Source organism: Rattus norvegicus, chromosome 19, assembly GCF_036323735.1.
Source record: "Rattus norvegicus strain BN/NHsdMcwi chromosome 19, GRCr8, whole genome shotgun sequence".
NCBI lineage: Eukaryota > Metazoa > Chordata > Mammalia > Rodentia > Muridae > Rattus > Rattus norvegicus.
This window is the reverse complement of record NC_086037.1, coordinates 20,141,047-20,160,668: the sequence shown is the minus strand read 5'-3', so window position 1 is coordinate 20,160,668 and position 19,622 is coordinate 20,141,047. Positions and strand designations below refer to the sequence as shown.

Genomic DNA, 19,622 nt, shown 5'->3' with positions numbered 1-19,622 from the left:
TATGTCAGTGATTACATCATAAAGTGTGTGTCCATAAAAAAAGTCACATTATCCACACAAAAGACACCATCACCCTCTGTACCCCTTGGTGGCTTTGAATTCCCTATTTACCCATGCTGCCTGGACCATGCAAAGATCCATATCCAGCTGTAAGCTCTAAGTCTACAGGAGGGGAAAGGACCCTTGAATAAGATGGTCTTAAGAGTCAAGAGTTACAAATCAATTTTTATTCATAAGGAATACAATTTACAAAAAACAGGCATAAAATGAACAACTAAAATGGTATAAAAAATGAAAAACAGTAACAAGAATATATAACTATGAAATAACAAAAAGAAAACTTCAATGAAAATCATAACCAAAAACATTTCTTAACAGCATTTTCTTAATGAACATTTAGAAACACAGTTGTAGTCCTGTTTCTCCTCTAGGACAGGAGATGTCAAGGCAGTCCCCTCAGTTGTCTCTCAAATGGTGTTGTCGGTATGAGAAAGGAGAAAGACCTCAATGAGACAGGCTGGCATATGGATACATAAATTTAGGGTCTCTATACATTGAGGAAATTATCTGAGAAGAATAATATTCCCCCAAAAAGTCTTTGACTGTGAGGATTGTCGTCACAGGGAACTCCTGAGAGAGAAACTCATTCCTCAGGGGGCTGTCTTCCTGGGATCCGTCCTATGCCATGTCTCCTGCAGTTCCTGAGACCTGGGAGGAGAAGGCAGCTATTAAGACACTGATTTGGTGGGGACATGCATACCAGCTGTCAAGTTGCTGCCTTCTTTCCCCTCAGCTGCATTGGACAGACAGCACTGATCTTTTCACTGAAATCATTGCTGACAGCTATGCAGGATGGGGAACATCACCAGCAACCCTCACAGTACTGTGGGAGAACAAGCTGCTCCTCAGACTCTACCAGTGCAAACCAAGAATGGGGAAATGGGGAGAGACCTAATTGGGGTGCAGGAAGAAAGGAGAAGGCCACATGATAACCAGAGCAAAGCCAATGACCAGGACTCATTTGCCATTTGCACTTGGTTCTTATCCCTACAAGGTGCTTCCAACCATCACATGACCCCTGTATGGCCTTTGTCACACGACCAAGAACTCGTTCAAACTCTTCATAGCATCCAATCTGTGATAGGGAGATGCAGTCATGTGATATGTTATTCCTCTGTCACCATTTCTGGACTGCAGTTTCAAAAAGGGCAGAGAAGTATAATTGCCCATAATTCAGTTTCTGAAAAGTGGTTAACATCCCAGAATACTTGTGCATAGACAGAGCAATGAATAACTCTATCACATGAGGTGGGTGACTGATTGGGTGTGGGGAGATTAGAAAGATGATAGGGGAAGCAAAGATGTATCCAATAGGCAAATGGTATCAGACATTGTTAATCTGACTCAGCTGCTTGTTCCTACCACATTTTGCTGGGTCTGGAGGTTGCTGCTCATCTCCTGTTCTTCTTCATCATTCGGGTTCAACTCAAACAAATATCGCTTTAACTCCTTGCACTCCTGCTTCAATGTGACCAACTTCTTCTTCATACATGCCTGGTCCATCAGGAGCCGGCTGTGCAGGTTGCTGGAAACACACTCTGCATAGTAAGATCCTGAGGCCTCTTCCTCCCATTCCAACTGCCAAATCCCACAAACTCCACCAGGACCCAGATACCCATAAAGACTTCATAGAATACATCTCCATACATGTAAGGCTGCTGCACAAACAGCAAACGGCCAATCCAGGGAAGAATAAATTGTTTCTGTGACCCAAGCACCAATAAGAGTCCATGTCTCTCCAAAAGAACAAGGGATTTACAACTATCCATGAAAGCCCAATGCATCGGGGCAACATCAATTAGTAGGCAGTAAACAATCACAAGAGGACAGTAGAACCATAGAAGGTCATGCTAACCATGTGGTCCACACATTGAGCTTTGTTAAACCTGGTATGACCCCAGAGGCCCAGGTCGGCCTAATAACACTCTGATGCCTGAATCAGTATAGTTCTATCCAGAGCCTTCTAAAGATGCATAGACACTGTGGTGATGAGTCACAGTCTCTTATGGAACTGAAACTGAGTCCAAAAGACCCACGACACAGTGATATTTAAACAGCAGAAGACATGGACCCAGAGCTGCAGGCTCTCCAGTCCGGAACAAAGAGAGGCAGCAATGGATATTCCACAAGTGATGGGCCCTTCTGACCAGTAGTTACCAATAGAAGTTAATCTCCTTCTTGAGCTCCTGAAATTTCTCACGATGTTCAGTGTTCTTTGTGTCTAAGTTGTGCAGTAATGACCTCTTTCTCCTTTATCTTCAAGTTTTCATAAAATGGATTTGGCCTGAAGTAGGGGCTGGACCCAGGAAGATAGAACCCAATGAACATCGAGGTTTAGGATTATATGAACTCAGGCTGTGTCCTGTACTACCCCAGCCCTGGAAGGACACTTTCTGAATTCTACATATTTGGATCTTCTTCAGCTTCAGAAACTTGGAATTGTGTGCCCAGGACAACAGAAGCTAAGCACCCAGATAAAGGGTTCCCTGGCTCACTTTTTTCAATCAGGAGGGCTGGATCTGCATTCAAACCTGTTATGCTGTCAAGAGCCTAGGCCAAAGAGCTTACCCAACCACACACACACACACACACACACACACACACACACACACACACACACACACACACACACATACATCCAGAAACCTCTGATTTCATTTTTCCTATTTTGACAAGTGGAATGCTACAAGCCGAATAACTAATATTCTAGAGGCAGACAGTACACATAATTCTGGAGATGAGACCAGATATTGCCACAAACTTATAATCTGCTCAAGGCATACAAATGTATAGACAAATGTGACTACACAGGCAAAGAACTGTGCTGTTGAAAGTGGGGCTTCCAAAATAAAGCACTTACACCTCCATGAAACTATTATACAGGTAAATCCTGAGGTCAAAAAACAGACCCCTAAATTCCAAGGGTGGAGAAATAGAGAAACATATAAAGGTTGTGCATATGCATGCAGACCTGTGCACACAGAGACACACAAACTGGGACACACCCACAGGAAAAGAAAAGTAAGGTCTCCAGCTCCGAAAAAAAGAACCCCCCCAAAAAAATAAAGAACCAAAAAAAAAAAAAAAGAAAGAAAAGTAAACAGACTCAGAGAATGAGAGAGACAAATATGGAAGGAGCACAATGAGAATCAGTAGAAATGCATGCACCATTACTGTCTCAGAGTGCAAGGCACAGAGACAAGAAGGAGCAGGCCAGAGCCTCAGGCCTTCTAGTTAAGCATTGATATGAACAATGTGGGACCTGTCACCTAAGGGTGCTGCCAGGAGATGATAGCGTTCAGTCACCTTCCTAGCAAGTACAAAGATTCTCCACAAACTCACAGCACCTAAAACCTTGCAAAGCTACCACCTGTCAAGGGCTTTCCAATTGTACACTGGGAACTCATGCTCCAGTGACTTTATCCCTGAAATCTTCACTCAGATCACAAGTTCAGATTTTGAACAGGTGGAATCAGAGGGTCCATTTTCAATCTCACTCCTCAGTAAGGGTCAGGTTCTGAATCTCCTCTCTATGGGAGATGAGGTTTAGAACAAGGTCTTTTGTTTGGAGCAATGCATACCTCTTGCTCATGGATCCACCTGTCACATAAAGGAGGCGATCTGTCAGCTCATTTCTCTCCTTGGTAGTTAGCTCCAGTTCTCTATTCAGCCTCTCCTCTTCCTCGTTGGCCTGCACCTTGTTTAGGACATTTTCAGGGGATGATGTCTGTCTGCAGGCCTCTGTAGGTAGAAGAACACAAGTGAACCCGCATGGGGCGAATGCATAGAGCATACACAGACCACAGTGAGGTCCAAACAGGAGAACATGCTTGGAAGCCAGTGTCACTGCAAGGAGTTTGGTCTGTGTAAGAGGCATCCTAAGTGGATCACAGTTCCCCCACTACTATATAGAGACCAAGAGATGTAAGCAGCCAGGTGTTCCCTATGCCCACCCACACAGGCTTACAAGTACCAGAGAGATGCCTTCTCCAGGATTATTATCAGGTACGCACGCTACAACCCGGTTTCAGGACCCTCACCCCTCTGGTTTCAGAAGTCAGATCATCAATTCAGCATCCACAATGACTTCATTGATCAGGGATACTCAGATATCCTACACTGTTACTCTAGTCCAATAACTTTGCATTAAAAAGTCATGTAGGGGGAGGACATGGTCAACAGACTTATTAATTCCCCCTACTGAAATGACAAATGCCCCAGAAGTGCCAATAGGTTGAAGGCTCTTTCTCTACCTGCTCCATATAGTTTGGCTACTGTAGAAAAATATCTGCCACACAGAACCTCTAATATATGAAGGTAAGATTGGCCCCGTCAGCCAGAGGTAGTCAGAGGAGTTCTAAGAATATAAGGTCATGGCCAGGAGCACAGTTCTCTCCCTCTTACTACTGTCAGATAGTCACTGAATTTAAAGAAGCAATGAGAGTGAAGTACATTGATGCCTTGTTTAATTCAGAAAAGTTATACCCTCCATGACTCCTGATGGTGTTATTATATCAATTTAACCTACCAAATGCACTGTAAAAGTAAAGACTAGAAGTTCACCCAATAATAGCATAGGCATTGCCATATCCTCCATGTGGTTATGGAGAAACTAATGATGTGAAAACCTTGACTTTCAGGAATTGTAATAATCATGGAATTCAATATCTGTGGAGATGTTCCAGTGGTTGTGGCCCATTACTAAAAAGGCCAGCGAAAGACCCACACACACACCCCTGACAGGAAGCTCAACATACACTGCCCAGAACTTACTCCACATTCCCCATGTCCTGTGTCCATCATTACCTGTAGGTTTCGTTTGCTTCACTCTAGACTCTTCTCTATCAACATCAACTCTCCCAAAGCGCCTACAAAGACGGGCAAACATGTCTGTGGATATATCCTTTGGACATTAAGAGAAAAAGTAGGGAATTGGTTGTCAAAACGATACTGGTGACATCACAGGGATTCCAAGGTCTCTCTAGGAGACAATAGAATGTCCACGAAGGGACGGCTGATGTCATGGATAACAGACTTTGCCTCCTTGCTAATATTCTCCCTGTACTGAGCAAAAGCTGATGTGCCCTTTTCAGGAGACTTCCCTGTGGCATAGCCACTGAGCACCACATGCTTCCAAAGCCAAATTTGGCTCTAGGCTGGATTGGAAAAACCTAAGTCATTGCTATGTATCTAAATGAGTGCTTCCTCCCCAATCCCTGCACAGAAATGTTTCATCCTACCTCAAATTCTCCTCAGTCAGCAATATTACCCATTAAAGATTACTGAGAAATCACACCAGTTCCTATAAGTAGCCAAAGATGTCTCATGTCTCATCATGTGCAGGTGCATGAAATCACACCCAGAAATAGCCTGTAGGCTAGGTTGTAATGTGGGTGTGTGTTATAGGTACAACCTGAAGCTTTGTGCTTAACATTTAACAGTTGCCACCAGATTCCTTAGGAGAAAGAATTGCATTCATTATGGCCCTGGCAACAATGTGGTGATCTGTTAGCAGAGGAAACTGAAATATTGGATCCACCAGTGAATGCACCCTCAGGCTGAGTGTGGGGCTCTCCTCTTTGCACTTAAGTTACCAAAGCATGATTGCTTACAGGCCTCTCTAAGCTCCAACGTGTGAGTTAATCTGAAAAATAAAATAGTCAGCAGATGTGTGTGTGGGGGGGTATGCAGCCAAAGGAGTAGGACAAGCCTAGAGACATAACTCAGTGGACAGAGTAAGAAACAAGCATCTTCACTCCTGTTTCATGGATCACCCCACAAAACACAAAGGCATCTATCCTACTAAAAAAACAAACAGGTTATTTTATTGAATGCATACACTAATACTGTTTACACTATTTGTAGCAAAGCTCAGATTTTGGGGGCAGATCCATGACTTGAACTATCTTCCGGACAACATATAAAGCAATAAATAAATAAATAAATAAATAAATAAATAAATAAATAAATAAAACAGAAAAATAAAAAACACAAAAAGCACAAGCCTCTCATGTGAAGTTACAGAAGAGTGATCAAGTGGTCACTTCTGACCAGGCCATTTTAGCTATGACAGTGCATAGTGACCCTTAATTTGATGGGTCCTATATAAAGCTTTGTGCAATATTGTCATTTTAACAAACCTCATCCAGAACATACAGAACGACACAGGATATGATCACAATGTCCTTGCTGTGTATCAAGTTATTTTTCTGTGTCCTTGATTGTCAGGCATATTACAGCAACAATCTGAGATGGCTGGTAGACTTGGAAGAAAGTGGATATGAAAGATCCCCATTTATATATCAGTAAAGCCATTTCTTAAGAATGAGAATCTTTTAAGCTGGCCCTCGCTTAGCCCCTAGACGTTAGACAATAGACCAGAAAGAACAGAAAGCACATTCCCACCCACTCTCTAGGAAGCTGCCCGGCCATAAGAACAGAGGGTATAGAACATATTTACTGCAGGGCAATTACAAGACAGGAAACATCTCTGGGAAGCTGACTGACCACTATAGAAGTGAGATGTCCTTGGTACTGAATGCAGCTGTGCTATAGGCTGACATAGCTATAGCCTTGTCCTGGGAACTCCAGAAGAGAAACACCTGCCAAGACAGATATCCTTGGTCCTTGTCCTGGGAACCCCAGGATAAGAAAACAGATATCAAGTCAGACGTCCTTCGTACTGAAATAGCTGCATTGATGTGGTTATGGACTTATCCCAGGAATTCCAGGATGAGAAACATCTGCCTACTTATCCTCGGCACCGAAATAGCTGAGCTAAGGAAACTGTAATCTTCACTGACTGTTTAAGCTGTACATTTTTGTTGTTCGAGGCTCCTCACATCCCTCCTGCGTGAGGACCGTGTCGAGCCCCAGTGCATTGGATTCCCAAAGTAAACCTCTTGTTTTTACATCAAGACTGAGTCCTGTGTGTTCATGGGGTGGTGATTGTCCTCAGGACTGGAGCGAGAGTCTCCTCTCTCCGAGGGTCTTTCAGATAAAGCTATAGTTGTGGGTTACACACCTCAGCTCTCATTGGCTAATGCTGTCCTCACAGTCCTTGGAGGCCCCTTTGTAAGACTACCTGTTGGAAAGTGGAAGCAGCTTTATTTGAGCTCAAAGTGAACCTGACGAGCAACGTAGAGAACAAGATGGGGTAATTGAGACCCTGTATAAAACCAGCACAGAAACCCACCCTTCATTCAAAGCATCATCTACCAATTCTTGAATTTTTACCATTCTCTGCCAACCAGTCTTTCATTCAGGAAAGGTAGAAAAGAACTGGAAATGATCTTTGTATTCTAAGGACCTCGATCTGTCTTTCCTTAGGTCCACGTTAAGAACAAATGAAATGGGTATGACCATCTGAACAACTTAGTATCACCTACTCAGCATTTCTAGCCTAATACTGTGCCTATGGCAATCTCAAGCTTCCCTAATGTTGCTGCCCCATCAAGAAGAATGAAGTTCTATGGTCAATCCCCAGTGAACCTTTCAAGGGGTTAGAAGAAAGCCATCAGAGATACTGAACTTCTTTGTCCTTAGATTAAATCAAGATGATACAACGTGAATCTATTGGGCTATTCAACCATACATCTTCCTCACAACCCCACCTATCTGAGTTCATTGCTTGGCAGAATTCATGCCCCACCATCCTAGATATTTCTTGATTCATTGCTGCCAAGGGCCAGGTTTCCTGAGTTTTGTTTTTTATAGAATTGGGTGTAGTCAATCATAGTTGCCCTCCGTAAGAAATGACAAATATCTATAATAACTGACCACACTGTACTTGTGTATACAAGTACAGTAATGGAAAATTCAGCATAACTGAGGAGTGGGAAATCACCACTGTGTCCTGGCCTTTCTCTGCCCATATCACAGCTCACAGGCAGCTGGGGCAAACCTTGAGTTCCTCTGTAGAAACAGAGTGATGTTGAATGGACACTGAGCAGGCAGAGCAACACAGCTGAGGCAACTCAATTCCAGCAACAAATGCATTATTTGTTTCCCATCTTAACAGCTCCTTTTGAGGACTTGTCCCCACACCTAGCTTAAACACAGCAATTTTCATACATGCCCGCCTGCTATTTCATATTGTTGCTGTAATACGCCTCCACATCATAGATTTCAAAAAAGAAAGAAAATAAACCTGACACTGAGAAGGGTGATGCTTGTCAACATCTAGTGTGTTGGGGGCCCAGGTACAGGCACAAATAACCAGGACACAGGGGATGCAGAGCAAAGGCAGATGCAACTGCATCCAGCTGCAAGCTTATTAACCCTTATATAGGCATGAATATGCATTACCTCACTTTCCCTTTTGGCAAGATATAATAAGATCGTTATTCCCATGATACCAGGAACAACCGAGGCAAGACTAGGCAAAGAAGTGAGACTAAGCCAAGGCTTCTTCTTAAAATATCTATATAGCAAATCACCCCTCTTCCTAGTATCACAATATACTTGTCATAACCCAGAGAGCATGAGAGCCGCTTCCACAACATAGGACATAGTGCAACAGAGTGTGAGGTAAAGTGAGAAAAACATTTCCTTCTCAAGGGCAGCGTTCCAGCCCCTGCTTGCATCTCTCAGCATGCTTTCCTTGATCCTGTCTGGGAAGTATAACTCAGTGACTCCACAGTTTCTTTCTTCGTCCTTTTGTTTTAAAAGTAACACTTTCTATAACATAGCTAAATGTCCTCGAAGGGGTTTAATCGTGCAAAAATAAAGCAGTATAATATATAATGTATGCAACCTTTAATGACAGTATCTATTTTCTTAGGGATATTTTTCAGATACCTTCCCAGATCTGGATTTAACTTTGGTAATTGTTATCTGTCTACAAAATCAACAATATCGAATAAATATTCCAGTTTTCTGGCGTAAAGTCCTCGGGAGTAAGAACTAATGATTTTGGAATTTGCTCGGTGTCTATTGTTATGTCCCTCATTTCATTTCTGATTTTTAATTTATGTATTGCCTCTCTTCTGCATTGTTAGTTTGAGGAAGGGTTGTCTCTCTTGTGGATCTTCTCAAAAAAAAAAAAAAGCGGAAGAAAAGACAGCTCTTGCTTTCCTTGACTTTGTATTTTTCTCTTTGTTTCTAAAGGCTTGATTTCAGCCCTGAGTTTATTGCCCTTCATCAGATCCTACCAGACTCTCTATGGGATGAGGCTTTGCCTCACTTGGTAACAGCAGCATGGAATAAATGAAGCTTCTGCTGATCTCTGTTGTGGTGTTGCACATCACAATCTCACCGAAAACCATGCATAGCCTGGTTTTAGGCTCTATTAAAGCAGCCCACTATTTCAGTGTTCCCTGCAAGGTGCCATGGAACAGTAGTAACGTAATTGTGCATGCACATCGACAGGTTTCTCCACGGTCTTCTGGGTCATCTGATAATAATTTATAGTGAGTTCATGGATGAACACACACACACACACACACACACACACACACACACACACACGCACACACACTTTACTGACATGGTGCATATTCTTTGCACACCAAAAATAAAGTGAGCGTTACTGAAAATGCACCAATAATGGAATCGAAGGAGGGAGCTGTGCGGAAGCTGGGGCTTAGAGTTACTTAAAAGACCGGATGCAGATTCTCCTTCTATTGGAGGAGAAACTTGATAGACAATGTGGTTCATTATTTTCTTTCTCTAGAGTACACAGGACGAGGGTGGCAGCTAGGGCTTTGAGCATGTTTGGCAAGTATTGTAGCACTGAATTAAATCCTAGGGCTGGAACCCTATTAATCATCTACAACAATTACAGCGCAGGCTGGATGACGACACTCAGATGACAATGTGGACACCTCAGGACAGTCACTGGACAATGGCTGACACACTTGTCTGAAGACTGGAAATGTTTCTCGATCTTGGAGAGGAAAGAAGGACCCTCCAACTACACTGTCCTCTAAGGACGTTTATTCAGGTGAGGGATGACAGGGACTGTTTTGTCTCATGTCACACATGTCAGTAGAAAATATCCTAGGTATTGGATGGCGCTGTTAGCATTAACAGAACAAAGTCCATAGTGTTGGGAAGGATAATAAATTATGAGTAGGATTAGAAAACCCCAAGCCTCTTCCAGGTTCTAGGAGAGCAAAAAGAAAAAAACACGAAATACAGCATTAATGTGATAGTTGGTTAAATCTAGTTACTAGTTTCTATTGTGATACCTATTGTCAGTGCCTGCGCCGACAGTGTGTGAATATCGGGTGTAGGTTTGTGGGGTTGAAAGAAAACACGTACACGGGTCACCCCTTTTTAGCGAGTGCCACCAAGGCTTTACTGAGATCTCCTTATATACCAGAGGCAAAAGCCATGGAAAAACAACAAGGCAGGTGAAAATCTCCAACCAGGAAAATAGGACAAGTCTGTGTGGTGAAAGTTCCAGCCCAATCAGGGACATAAACAGCTTCTTAAAAACAAGAAGCAGGAAAACTCAGTGGGGAGGAAGGGTGCCATGGAAAATCCCAGCCCCAAATCAGGGGCTAAGAGCAGCTGTCAAAGTTGTAAACAATTTCTTGCTATAGCAGGCTGAAAGGCTCAGGGAGGGGGGAGGGAAACACCAAGGTAGGGCCCAACAGGAGCCTTCACTGGTGGCTCTAATGTTTCACTTTCCTCTGCCAACTGGCCTCCACACTGTTTCTAGCACCATAATGATTTCAAGTCTTCCTCCTAAGGAATTTTGTGGCAACCGTTGAATGCTAAGCACAAGGCTTCATGAGTGTTCCCCTAACACACACCCATGTTGCAACCTTCCATGCAGGCTATTTCTTGATGTGATTTCAAGCACCTGTACATAATAAGACAGGAGAACATTTTGACTGCATATTCAAACTGGTATTATTTCTCAGGAATTTTTAATGGCTAATATTGGTGAAGGAGGATAATTTGAGTTAGGATGAGACATTTTTGGGCAGGATTTGGAAGGAAACATTCATTTAGATGCATAGGAATTACTAAGGTTTTTATAATCAAGCCTTGAGGAAAATTTGGCTTTGGAGAAGGAGATGCTCAGTGGCTCTGCCCCAGGAAAGTCTCCTGGAAAGGACACCTCAGCTTATGCTCAGTACAGGGAGAACATTAGCAGGGATGTAAAGTCTGTTCCCCATGACATCAGCTGTCCCTTCTTGGGACATTGTATTGTCTCCTAGAGAGTTCTTGGCGTCCTCTACTATGTCACCAATGTTGTAGTGACAACCAGTGCCCTAGTTTCTCTCAGTCTGAGTCTGGCAGATACATCCTAAGACATGTTTTCCAGTCTTAGAAGTGTTTTGGGAGGGGGGATGTCGGTTGTGGAGAGACTAGGGTGAAGGAGTCTGACCTTTCGTCTCAAAGACATGATTGACCAAGAAAGTGGTTCTGGGGAATGTGGAGTAAGTTCTGGGCAGTGTCTTTTGAGCTTTCTGTGGAGGCGGGGTGGGGGGAGGGATGGTGGGGGTCCTGCAAGCTTAAGCTGACCTTTCTGGACAACTGACAACTGACAACTGGAGCATCTACAAAGGAATCGAATTTCCATGAATATCACAATTCCTGAAGGTCATGGATTTCAGAACATTAATTTTCCCATCCCCAAAGAAAGGATATGGTAAGGCCAATGCTACTATTCTGTGAACTTCTGGCCTTTACTTTTAAAGTTGATTTGTGGCTTGTTTTTTGTTTGTTTATTTATTTATTTAGTTGGTAATATTATTTATTGCCAAAGTCAAACATCTGGGTTACATCCTGGGACCCACATGACAGAAGGAGAGAAATGGCTCCTGAAAGTTGTTTGGTCATGTGCTGCACACACACACACACACACACACACACACACACACACACAGACACTCATACTCATACTCTCACTCATACACACACAAACTTTAAATCAATAGTAATTTTTCTTAATCGCTTCTCGGCCTTTTGGCTAAGATCAAGTGTAGTAATTTTTCTTAGAGTCTGATATAATTGGTTCTAATACAAAGACAGCCTGAGTGTAGTTACTATATAATTAAATAGTACTCATGCTCTCAGGCAAAGAGTTTAAAGTTTATAGGTACCTAATAAACTAGCATTGGGACATATGAAGAACATTTAAATGTTCAGCAGAAATACAAAGAACAACTAATTTAATTTGTTAAAAGTGAAAGCTTATACAATTCTGAAGGTTTTTATACTGGTTTTATTATACATGTAACTATGAAAAGAAAACATACATACTTGATCAATGAAATGAGGAAGAGTGATTTAATGAACAGAAAAATGGATGGTACTTCAAAATTTCCATGATTACATATTATCTATTTAATTCCCTCCACAATAGCAAGAAACGGACATTATTATTTATGCGACATTACAGATACATAAACCGAGAAAATATTGTTTGGCCTGATTTTCTGAGCTTTTTAAAGGTTTAGTTAATTGACAGAGCTGTGGTTTAAAATTAGGGTCCATATTCTTCTGTTTTAAATGTGTGACACTTTTCTCTTTTTTTCTCCATCTTTATTAAATTGGGTATTTCTTATTTACATTTCAATTGTTATTACCTTCCTGGGTTTCCAGGCAAACATCCCCCTAACCCCTACCCCTCCCCTTCTCTATTGGTGTCCCCTCCCCATCCTCCTCCCATTGCCATCCTCCCCCCCAACAATCCCTTCACTGGGGGTTCACTCTTGGCAGGACCAAGGGCTTCCCTTTTATTTCTAGTGGGTGCTGCTCTCCCTGCTCCATGGGAAGTGGATGGGGGGAAGGCCCGGGCCTGAGCTGAGTTGGAACTGGGGTAGAAAGGCATAGGGCCTCCTAGGTGAGAATGCCAAACCACCACTGCTGCTGCAGCCACCATGGAGAAGCCCTTGTTCCTGCTGCAGGGAGGAGAGTCTGGTGGCCACAAGATGGCTGAAGGGGAGCTGAGAGTGGACAGCTTCATCACCCGCCTGCTGGAGGTATGAGGATATCGTCCGGGGAAAATTGTGCAGATGACTGAAGCAGAAGTCCGAGGGCTGTGTATCACGTCTCATGAAATCTTTCTTAGCCAGCCAACAGCTGTGAACACAGGTTTCTTTTGGAGAGCAGGCCTGTGCAGGCCCAGAAACTAGGTGGGACAGTTCAAGCTACCCTTTTTCCATGGCCAATCTCAGATCATATTCAGAAAGTATTTCTTGGGCTAAAGAGATGGCTTAGTGGGTAAGAGCACTGACAGCTCTTCCAGAGGTCCTGAGTTCAAATCCCAGCAACCACATGGTGGCTCACAAACATCTGTAATGAGATCTGATGCCCTCTTCTGGTGTGTCTGAAGACAGTCACGGTGTACTTGTATATAATAAATAAATAAATAAATCTTTAAAAAAAAGAGTATTTCTTCCAGGTGATGGATTTCCAATTTATGGAATTGAACTAACTTACTGGTGGTGGAAGTGACAGAGAGTTAAAGTACAGAAGGAATGATCCAGAATGTCCACCAACAGTTGCTGTCACACCAGGGCTTTTAAAAGCTCAGCTGCTAGAGAAGCAATGTAGTCTTTGGTTATTCTCAAGCTTAGGTCTTCTAGTCATTATAAGCTGACCATGACACAAAAAGAGTCATCTATATCAAAATAGAGAATAGTAACTAGATTCATACCACACTATCACATTACTACTGTATTTGAGGTTCTCAGTTAATATCTAAGAACCTGGAAGAGGTCTGGGTCTTGCTACACATACTTATAATTTATGTCCCCATTGTCAGCTGAGATTCTTCATGCAGCCTGGGGTCCAGGAGGTCATCCCACAAAGCACAAAACACCCATCTCAGATAAACATGTATGGTTTATTGAATCCAAAACATCCATGAATTTCAGGACACAATTAAATGTTGAAACCTAAGGATAATAGATAGAGAAGAGAATTAAGATTTCTAGTTCATAGATCCAGTAAACACCTTCAACAAATCATAGCAGCAAACTTCTATAAGGTAAAGAAAGAAAAGGCCATAAAGGTACAACAAGCCTACAGAACATCAAACTAATTGTACCAGAAAAATTCCTCCATTCACATAATAATGAAAACGCTAAATGCACAGACCAAGAAAGAACATTAAAAGGGGTAAGGTATAAATATCTAGTAACAAATAAATTCAGACGTATCTGAATTACACCAGACTTCTCAACAGAGATTCTAAAAGTCAGAAAATCTTGGGCAGATGTAATGCAGACACAGGCTCCTATATCCAGCATAATCCTCAATCACCATAAAAGGAGGAACCAGGATATTTCATGACAAAACCAAATTTAAACAATTCTTTTCTGTAAGAAAGCACAACAGAGGCTAATAGGAGGAAAACTCCAAAACAATGAACTAATCTATACCCAAGAAAAACCAAGAAATTAATCTTCTCTCAATAATTTAAAAAAAGATAAGCACACAAACATAATTTCACCTATAACCAGAAAAAGAAGAGAAAGCAGCAATCATTGGCTTTAATATCTGAACAGATCTTCTTTCCCTAATCCCCAAGCTCCCAGGGGCCAAACTGCCAGCCAAAGTGTATGCAAGGATGCTCTATGGTTCAAGGTGAGGCCTGTAGCCCCACCAAATGCAGATCCTAGAGGTGTGAGGTGGGAATGGATATGTGTGGGTGGGGGAGCACTGTCACATAGGCAAAGCTGAGCAGAAATGGGATGTAAATTTGATGAGGGGAGTCTGGAAAGCAGGACAACAGTTGAAATGTAAATAAGTAAAATAACCGATTAATAAAAAATAGCCAAAAATAAAATAACAAGTAAAAAGGTAAATGAAAATTATACCAAACCAACCAACCAAACAAAAAAAATCCCTGTAGTGGATTGGCCTAATTCTGCTTGTATTTTAATGCTAATTAGTGGAACTCAAGACTGGTTAACCCCAAATAACTGACCCTGTTCCCAGTTAACTGTGATTATAAAGAAGCCAACAGCCAACAGCTGCACAGCAGAGAGATGGGGGAGGTGAGCTTTGAGGACTTTGCTAGAGAGGATCATGAGGAGGGAAGAAGGAAGAAGAACCTGCCAGAGAATAAAGGAAGAACGTGTGTGATGGAGAGGAGAGAGGAAGAGGACAGCAGCCATGGTTGAGGGAGAGGAGAGCCTGGTCCTGAGGACTGTCCAAGGGGAACAAAGAGGAGCCAAGATGCTACACAGCCAGTAAGAGTTGAGCGTTATTGTTTGGAAAGTAGATCTGGTCCATGGAGGGCAGGCAGCTGCACAGCTACTGTGCTGACTAATGCACACTAAAAATAAATTTAACACAATATGTATAACCAGTAAGACAGCTATGTAGAGGATCCTAAAAGGAATACTTTAGTTTGAAGGGAAGGACAAAATACCAGAGAACACAGGGAATAAATTAATAAAACTAGGAAAGTTAATCAAAGAAGACTGTGAAAACCACAAAAATTAACAAAATGACAAAATTTAATACATAGGTTTAAATAATAATTACATATCACTAAACTCAATATCTAGGGTGGTGGGGCATGGATTCTGCCATGGTCTGAACTCAGAAAGTTGGGGTTGGGAGAAACATGTCTGGTTAAATAGTCCACCCACATTGTGTCAATGTGATTTAATCTAAGGACAAAGAAGTGGAGCATCTCTCATGGCTTTCTTCTAACCCCTTGAAAGGATCACTGGGGTGTGGCCTCAGTACTTCATACATCTTGCTGGGTCAGCGAAACTCAGGGAAGCTTGAGATTGTCATAGCACAGTGTTAGGCTAGATATACTGAGTAGATGATACTAAGTTGTTCAGATGGTGATACCCATTTGCATGTGTTCTTAATGTGGACCTAAGGAAAGAGAGATCAAGGTCCTTAGAATAGAAGGGACATTCCCAGTCCTTTTCTACCATTCCAGACTGAAAGGCTGGTAGGGAGAAAGTGGTAAATAATAAAGAATTAATAGATGATGCTTTGAATGAAGGGTTGGTTTTTGTGCTGGTTTTAGACAGGGTCTCACGTATCCATGTTGCCCTCTCCCTGGCTGGCCCGGTTCACTTTGAAGTCAGTGCTTCCACTTTCCAATAGACAGTCTTACAAGAGGGGCCTCCGAGGTCTCTAGGACAGCATTAGCCATTGACAGTTGAGGTGTGCAACCCACAACTATAGTTTTAGCCACTTTGTTCCATGTCTACCAGCTATTTCAGATTGTTGCTGTTCTATGCCTGACAATCAAGGACACAGAAAAATAACCTGATAGAGAGCAAGGACATGGTGATCACATCCTTGCCTCTGCTGTATGTTCTGGATGAGGTTTGTTAAAATTCCAATATTGCAAAAAGCTTTATATAGGGCCCATCACATTAAGGGTCACTATGCACTGTTTCATCTAAAATGGCCTAATCAGAACTGACCGCCAGACAACACTTCCTGCGAAGTTCCTATGAGAAGCTTAAGTTTTTTGTGTTTTTTCTTCTTCCTTCCTTCCTTTCTTTCTTTCTTTCTTTCTTTCTTTCTTTCTTTCTTTCTTTCTTTCTTTCTTTCGCTTTATAGGTTTAGAGGAATGTATTTTGGGCCACGGATCTGCCCCTAGTATCTTAGCTATGGATGTGATCAATCAGTGTTAGTGTATGCATTCAATAAAATGTCCATTTTTGACTAAGGTAGATGCTTCTGTATTTTGTGGGGTGACCCATTGTCAATGTCTAGTGAGTTGGGGCCCTGGGTATGGTCGCATACCCCAGGACACAGGGGGTGCAGAGCAAAGGCATAAGAAACTGCACGCAGTTGCAAGCTTTATTAATCCTTATTAAGCTAAGAATATGCATTACTACAATTTTCATTGTGTCAAGATACCGTAAGATTATTATTCCCAGGATACCAGGAACAATGAGGGAAGATTAAACAAAGAAAGACGAATAAACGAAAGCTTCTTCTAAAAATATTCATATAACAAATCACCTCTCTTAGTATAATCAAAATATACTCACCATTACCAAGAGAGCGTTAGAACCACTTCCACAGAAACGGGACACAGCAGAACATAATTTAAGGCCAAGTGAGAAAAACATTTTCTTCTCCAGGGCGGCATTCCAGCCCCTACTTGAATCTGTCACCAGGCCTTTCTTGACCCTGCCTGGGAGCTGCATCTCTATGTCTTAACAATTCCTTCTTTTTTCTTTTGTTTTAAAGTAACACTTTACATAACATAGCTAAAGGTCCTTGTAGGGGTTTAGTCATGTAAAAATAAAGCAACATAATACATAATGTACATAAGATTATGGCAAAACTAGCTCCTCCCATGCTATGGAAAATCCTTTGAAGCCAAGCCTTGGGATCTAATCCTGTCAATTGATCAGCCAATAATTTCGCTATTTCCATAGGGGTAGTATCTTTTAGCTGTTTACCAAAAGACATGCGAACATCGTATTTCAAGGCATTAATTACTTTTGAAGCACTTTCATTACCCTCTAAATAGGTTTGAATTAACTTCCAATCATGTTCTGTGTCATTATCCATATATTTACTAACACAAAAGTAGTAGGATTTCATCAGGATAAGCAATATAAGCCCGATAACTGGCATTGGCCGCAGCAGAAGAAACCATGAGTAAAACACACATTGCTAAGAATAAGTGCTCAGCAGTAAAGGACTTTCCTACAGGAGACAACATAGTTTTCCTTTCAGTGCTTAATCGCTTCACCTGACCCCACATAGGTAATAGGGTTGTCACTGCACGGATCCTTATCCATTGTGGTTTGTGGACACTAAGAGAAGCCAGGGCCTCAGTAATGGAGGACACCTCCTCATCTCCTGAGAACATCCATCAGGAGAAAATGTAGCTGGTTTAACTGGATTCCTTTGAGGGTAGGGAGCAGTTCTTATTATTCTGTGCTTGGATCCATCTCCCGGGTAACCAGAACTGTCTCCCATCCTGTAATGAGACAAAACCCTCTCCCCTATATACAATGATGTCCCTTCCTGCCATTCAGCATCCCGGGCAATTTTTATCCATACTGTCTGTTCCATGCCTTCTGGGGGGAAGTTCAACAAAGTGTCTATCGGCTCTTGATATAACTTCACCTTGTGGTAAATTAAGAAAATTAATAACGTATAATGCTTGTGCCATATAGCTCTTGGACTGGTCTGCAAACTCCATTCAGGTTGCATAAGGCCATCTCTTTTCCCCCTTTTTAATTTTATATTTAATATGTAAATATCCTGTATTGGCATGATTATGACTGTTTTCTTCTGGGGTAGCAAATGCCACTAATTGATCTACCATATGATTGCCAAGTGTTAAAGATTCTGGAAATTTTGAATGTGATCTAGAATGTGTAATGAATATTCTAGAGTTTCATAATAACAATAGTCCTTTAATATGTGAGAATAACATTTAATATAGGCTTAGATGTAGAAACAACAGCAGTCGCAATATTCTGTACTACTCCTACAACATAAGCGGACTCAGCTATAATATTTTTACATCATGAGTAAAATCCTGGAATACATTAATTACCGCTAATAATTCATTTTGTTGTACTGACCCAAAAGAAGATTCTTGTCCCCAAAATTAATCTTTGGTCCAATAAGCCATCTTGGTGTTAGAGCCATCTGTAAACACAGTAAAGGCTGATGGTAATGGATCAACAGAAATTAGTGTATTTATCAAATTTTTTTTGTTGTTTTTTAAAGCAATCCCACAATTTACTATGGGGAGGATGAAATTCAATATTTCCAGTGTAAGAAATCATGGATAATTGAAAAACCTCAGACTTCTGCATTAAATATTCCACTTTATCTTTGCTTAATGGGAAAACAATAGCAGCACAATCATATCCCCACAGAGTAACAGGTCTTTGTATGCCTTGCTGAATGATTAAAGAAGTTTGTTCCTCATAATTTGTTAATGTTTGGTTAAAGTTTTATTTAATATAAACCCATTCTAAAGGCAACTCATCCTGAGCGAAAGTGCCTGTAGGATATTCAAGAGTATTTAAACATATAATTTAATAACTCTATCTGGATCAATACATGCCAAATATGCATCTTTCCATTTTCAGAAAAGATACCCTTGCATGCCTTCATATAAGCATTAATATCCCCAGCCTCCTTTATAGGTAATAATGCTCTCCTGTACTCTTCATTAGCATTTTCAAAAGCAAGCATTTGCAGCAGTTGTCCTCCAGCTTCCTCTCCTACCACTGTTCTTTCCAATGTTAATTTTAATATACATAAAAACTTAATATATGGTTCATAGAAAGCTACTACCTTTTTCAACCAACCAGTATCATACTTTATAATAAGTCGGTTGGGCCACACCTTAAATTGATGCTGGCCTAATTATAGGAAAAGAAAATGCAGGTGAATTCATCATCATCCTGTGAATCTAATGGTCAACATGGCATCCTCGGGAAAAGACTTAGAAAAACCTGCTTCAGGCAATGGTGCAGAGGGCAAAACTTTTACTTTCGTTTTGTCTTAATGAAGCTCTAGCTTCTTGTTCTGTATTTGTTATTACCCTGTCTGCATTCATGGCCTTGAACACAGTAAAAATTACAGCCCAAAGATACCAGAAATTGGAATCTTTTTGCCCTGCCTGACAGCATTTT

The 19,622-nt window shown here is 41.5% G+C and overlaps 1 non-coding gene across 1 annotated transcript; it reads left to right on the top strand.

The window, feature by feature from the left end:
- Positions 1 to 11,966: 11,966 nt before the first annotated feature.
- On the top strand, positions 11,967 to 12,154 carry LOC134483720 (U2 spliceosomal RNA). The gene has a single exon (XR_010060603.1). It is a non-coding gene; the product is annotated as a U2 spliceosomal RNA (small nuclear RNA).
- Positions 12,155 to 19,622: the final 7,468 nt, after the last annotated feature.